This window comes from Diadema antillarum, unplaced genomic scaffold, assembly GCF_040938485.1.
Source record: "Diadema antillarum isolate AM-2024a unplaced genomic scaffold, OU_Dant_1.0 seq00000189_RagTag, whole genome shotgun sequence".
Taxonomy (NCBI): domain Eukaryota; kingdom Metazoa; phylum Echinodermata; class Echinoidea; order Diadematoida; family Diadematidae; genus Diadema; species Diadema antillarum.
In genome coordinates this window covers 817,622-823,923 of record NW_027271253.1, presented here as the reverse complement: position 1 = coordinate 823,923, position 6,302 = coordinate 817,622, and positions in this window count along the sequence as shown.

Below are 6,302 nucleotides of genomic sequence, written 5' to 3'. Positions count from 1 at the left end.
TTCAACGCGCGCGTACGCGCGCGTTCTAAGATAAATATGAATTTTGACAATATGAGTAGAATCCGCTTGACTTAAAATATATGTGACGTAAATTTCATTGAAGAATTCTATTCTGTTAATGAGATATGGATGAAAATGTGTTTTCATATAATGACGTCATAGTGACGTCACGGTCGACTGATCACTATGATTTTATAAAATTTTTCGTCTTTGGGACATGATACATATATGGTATGAGTTTGAAATTGATACTGTGAGAACTTTCTGAGTACGTAGATACACAACTTTTGTCCAGAAATAAAGAAAGAAGAAGAAGAAGAAGAACAAAGAATCCGTACAGATACAGAAGGTGATCCGAGAGGATACTCGGATCACCTAATGAGAGCGATTTCGTCAGAGGTGAACGTATGAAGAGGTTTTGAATAATAACCAGCCAGAGCAAACTGTAGCAATCGAATTATCAAATCCAAACTGCAGATTTCAAGAGTATTTATGGAATTATGTTTTGAAAAAAAACTAGAGCACTCTCATTATTCTGAGTTTGATACAATTGCAGTGGAGTAATCTGTCTGTTCAGAGGAATATTAAACTAGCTAAGAGCCTATAGTAGGCCTATGGGAAATTCTTATTTTTATTATCAATATTATTACTACTATTATTTATCATTATAAGGGGGTTCCAACAATGCTGCAAACCCCTTAAACAGTATAATCCTAAGTTGTTTCGCCCAATGAAGTTATCACCCACACACACACACACACACGCATGAACCCACTTATAGTATAAACATATATTCTATACGCAGATAAGACTCTCACATACACACTCTTACACAAACGAATTCCGCTCACGTCCAGGCTAGCATATTGTCATCATTTTTCATTTTTTGAACTGCTTAGTGTAAAGAAGTGAAGGAGACGTAGTCGAAGCAAACCGCTAATTTTTCACCTGTTCTATGTTATTTTCTAACATTCAGGTTTCGTAGGAGCCTATATATTACACAAGGCCTGATCACGACATAATGTAGAAGTGAAAATACAAAACGCAAAAAAAAAAAAAAAAAACTACAGCCAGATGTATCGGCAGACATAGGTAAGCTCTTGCAAAATATTTTATTACATTGTTCCTGTATCACATGGCGCAAAAAAAAAAAATTCTCGAAGTTTAATGAACACTTTGTGGTCACTTTACATTTAACTTATTCCTATCAAAACTGGAGACAAACTTTAGCAATAGACTGTTCTAGTGAGAGTAAAAACCGATAGTTTGCCATGGGATTTCTTTCAATTATTGTTGAACGAATCCGCAGGCGAAAAAAAAAAAATGTAAATTTTTGATGCCTTTCAAACTTAGCTGTTGCTCCAAAGTCAGATTCCATTATGTTTAACGTAGTAAATTTATCAACATGGTGTGTTGCTAAAGATTGGCAGATTCAGCCTCCGAAAATAACGTTGTTCCCTCGTATACAACAACAGTAGAAAACTTCACTAAAAAGTAATACGAATCTTTCAGTTGAATCAAGGGGAGTAACAAAAATATACAGGCTCAAAATTCGTTAATATTTGTTAGCAAAAATATGGATATACCCAGGTGTCAAACCAAGATTTTACGAGTCTGATCGTTAAAAACATTTCATTAGATTCACAAACATTTTTTTTTTTTTCGGGGGGGGGGGGGTAGTTAAGTAGTATATAGCACAAGAGTGCAGGAACATTTTGGGCTCGTGATTGACTTCCAGATTTTGATTTATAATGTATGCATTCAAAAACTGTTAACAAATTTTGATAATCTACGTGACTATACAGATTGCACCATGTCAGTTTAAAGGTGAGAACTATGGGAAGTCACTAAATTTGGCAGAGTTTGTACTATAGGGCCATTTACACTTGCTTGGAAAGACCACAATGCTACGAAAACTGTGGCACTTTTATGATTAGATGCAAATAGATAAACGACAATATTATGGTGAGCTTACACTATATACAGGGTGGCCCAAAAAATGGAACAGCAGGTTTTTAGGACTTTGCTGGGATAAAATGCGATAGTATTTTAGCTTGTTGGGTGGAACACCCATTCTTCATTGAAATAACATCAGAATCGATTTGGTGGAGAACTCTTTATGTTATTAGCAGTTCAGATTGAATAATCATTTCCGGGGTTTGCTCGTGTAGCAAATTCAGAGCTCTGTCCTGCATTGATATACAGTCAGTCCGCAGCACCCGATAATTCGCTCGTATTTATTCAACTCGTATGCAAGCCCGCTCGAGGCTTGCATATGTAATGAGCTGCGGAAGGGGATTTTGTCCTTGGGCTTTCGGCAACAAAAATACACCTTATATTCACAAATTTGGTATCAAATTCAAGGAAAATATGTAAGCTATCGTCACATGTTACTCAAATTATTGTAAATGAAAAACATCATAGCGTAATTTCAGCTTGAAAAATGATGAAAAAAGTAATTCGTGTAGTACAAGTTCAAGACGTCAAAAGAATACCAAATTCACCTTGCGTCTCAATGAAAATGCATTTTTTGGTAGTCCATCTCTTAATCTTTGTATCTATGTAAATATCTTGACAATTTGTTGCTTAATCCGGTCAGGAACCAGTAAAATATACATCGATGTCAGTGCTGGTCAGCTTGAAACCGTGCAATCTCAAGAGTAAGCTTTATCATTGGACAGCGCTTGCATTCAGCGCTTGCATTACGTCATTATGCTGCTACGGTTTCATGCCACGTGCGTGCATCGCGCATGCTTACATACAGGCACGCGTGTAGTTCATGCCAAGTTCAAGCGTTGAATGCAAGCACTGTCCAATGAGAGAGCTCTTTCGCGCCACTGTACACCAGGGGTGGTATTCTGAAAATCTTCCTAAGTTTCTTCCTAAGTTTCTTCCTAAGTCAAAAACTTAGGAAGTGCCTAGGAAAGACAAAATTGGTATTCTGAAATTTCTTCCTAGGCACTTCTTAATGCAAATTATGCCATCCTTATCCCCGCCCATGTCCTTTCCTGAGCCAATATGAAATGCCGTATCATAAGGAACTAACCAATGACAATCGCATATTACTATGACGCAGAGACTCCAACTCTCCCGTTTTCGACTGGAGATCTCCCGCCGAAAGCCCATTTCTGCACAATCTCCTGTTCTCCCGCTGAGATTCAATTTCTCCCGCTTGAAATGATTTCTTATTTAGTGTCATCGTATTTTGAAAAATAAGCCTTAGATAGCATGAGATAACATCTAGAACACTAGAGCTGGACCCCGGCCGCAAGGGACTTCACGCACATCAAGTTGGAGTCTCTCGTTTGCTAGGGGTTTCAGGCGGGAGAATCTCCTGATCAGAAGGTGCTTGGGGTTGGAGTCTCTGATGACGTAGGGTCAAAAACACGAGTGCGCGGCATGTCCCCTTTCTCACGCTCACTTCGCGCATCAAAGTACATGTGCGCGCAATGACTGACAAGCGCGCCTATCACGATGCTTGCAGTTTGCTATTCTTAACAACGTACTTAGGACAGGGGTGGAGCTTTCCTAAATATTTTCCTAAAATTCCTTCCTAAGTGCATTCTAGAATACCAACTTCTTCCTAAGTCAGAAATTTGCATATTCCCGCCCCCTTCCTAAGTTTCTTCCTAAGTCTACTTAGGAAGAAACTTAGGAAGATTTTCAGAATACCACTTAGGAAAAAATCCTGACTTAGGAAGAAATTTCTTCCTAGGAAGGATTTCAGAATACCACCCTTAGTGTGGTGCATACTTCCGGCTTAAGAGTGAATTTTACAGACATTTCAAAACGGAAAAACTAGTATAAATCATGCTTGCTTCTCCTTGACTCAAATTTATGATGAGCATCTAAGTTTCCTCTCTACGAAAAAGCCAAAGTCAGAAACAACAGTTTCTTAATCCGGTCAGGAACCAAAAACGAACATTAGACGACAAAATCTTCCGTGAAAAGCAGGTAGAATTTACACAAATCCAACCGATTATATCATCATGATAAGAAGCGATATTATACACAAATTTGGTATCAAAATAAAGATCAAACTCTGGAGAGCAATTTACTGTGACTTGTAGCCATGATGAATGTATGTACAAGTCGCTACACTGTGAAAACCATAGCCCTGTCAAACTCTCGCAAACATGCTGAATAAATCTTGCCGGATCGGCTCATTAGCATACGTGCTGCGGTCTGACTGTATATGAGATCGATTACAGCACTTCTGCTGCATGAGAAGTAATCATGGAAAATGAAACAAATTATTTGTACAGTATTTTGAAATGCTAGGTAAGATAGAAATATGTCGATTTCATGAAGGTCAGCTTTTTTGAGAACAGGGGTGACTTCTGCAATTTTGCCACCCTTTACATGACACGTGCAATAAAACCTTTACGCATGTTTTCTCGCACATGTATACTTTTTTTTTTTCGTTTGATGTTTATAATAAGGTACATCATTTACATCACGGGTTATGCACGATCTCATAACCCAATGAAAATGTTTCGGATAGACCAGAAAGAGGCCAGGTGAGGCGATATGCGTTCTACCTGTAAGTGAGGAAAACAAGGGAATTATTTTGTACATGTACGTAGGCCCTACTGGTCGTGAAGGAATACAGTTTCCATTCTGGACAATTTTTGTACATGCTCCATTTGCAATAGTTTAGAGACGTTGGGGGCTGGGTGGGAGGTTTGGTCCTTTCCATTGAAACGCAGATGGTATATCCGTAAGAAAAAAAGAATGCAGAAAAGGGAAGAAATGGGACATTTTTGCATCATCATGAAAGATTCCTTGCAACTTTTAAAATATTTTGTCAAACGAGGTCATAATCATGATTATGTAGTATAGGTTCTGAAATTTATAGTAGAGTACTTAGTGATACCCATATATATATATATATATATATATATATATAAAACATTTTCGTTTAATTAATGATTTGTTTAACTCCTAATTTGGGGGGAAATGGGACATCAAGTGGGGAGAAATGAGACAACCTGGAGAGAAATTGGATAACCATCATGACCAAAGTAGGATTTACATGTGCCGCGGGGAGAAATGTAACACTGCCCTATTAAATTTCTCCCAGTGGTAACAGAAACAGTAAAAGATCCCTGCGAATTTTTCATACCTGCATGTCTGTTATCAAGCAATTTTATTTTCAGAAGTTTGCACACTTATTAAAATACCTATTAACATATAGTATATGACCTACCAGATCTATAGTAAGTTTGATATTTTACTGACAAGATACCTGTAGAGCTGTATAGTGGTTAATATGTCCATTTTCAGGTGTACCGAGGCTCATCTTTTCACTAATATAATTGGATTGTTGACTGGCCAAGCATTTTTCAAGTTACATAAATGTCCCATAGTTTCCCGGTCTCCCCCATGCTTTATTTCAGGAGTAGGCACGAAAAACGCGTATTGCGAGAAAAGTTTCAGAAACATGAAGAAAAAAATCTCTGTCACTTTTACCTCGTCCTCTTGCATTTCTACTACTAAACCAATTTTATCAATGACAGTTTTATCTCTGGCATTTTGACCACTGACATTACGACCACTGACAACTTTACCTCTGACATTTTTACCACTGACATAATTCAGGGCTCCACACTAACTGTTTTGTTTGGTGGCCCGTCAATTTCAAATTTTTGGTGGCCCGAGAGAAAAATTTGGTAGCCCGAAAAAATAACACTAAAACACATTAAAAGCCCTGTTTTTGTAATGATTTAAATAGGCCTATTAAAGTTTTATCGTAGTAAGAATTGGAAGTTGGACGTAATCTTCTCATAAAATAAACCTCAACAAATTAACAAATTTATTGACATATTTTTCAAAAAACTTTCGTGGCCCGAGGCGGGCCACCAAATTTGATCTTTTTTGAAATTTGGTGGCCCAACTTTCATTTTTAGTGGCCCCGCGCCACCGTTAGTGTCGAGCCCTGCATAAGCATTTACCTCTGACATTATTACCTCTGACATTTTAACCCCTGCCATTTTAACCTCTGACAAATTTACCTCTGACATTTTTACCTCTGCCATTTTTACCTCTGCCATTTTTACCTCTGCCATTTTTGCCTCTGCCATTTTTACCTCTGCCATCTTTACCTCTGCCATTTTTACCTCTGCCATTTTTACCTCTGCCATTTTTACCTCTGCCATATTTACCCCTGCCATTTTTTACCTCTGCCATTTTTACCTCTGCCATTTTTACCTCTGCCATTTTTACCACTGCCATTTTTACCTCTGCCATTATTACCCCTGCCATTTTTACCTCTGCCATTTTTACACCGAACCTATTAATCA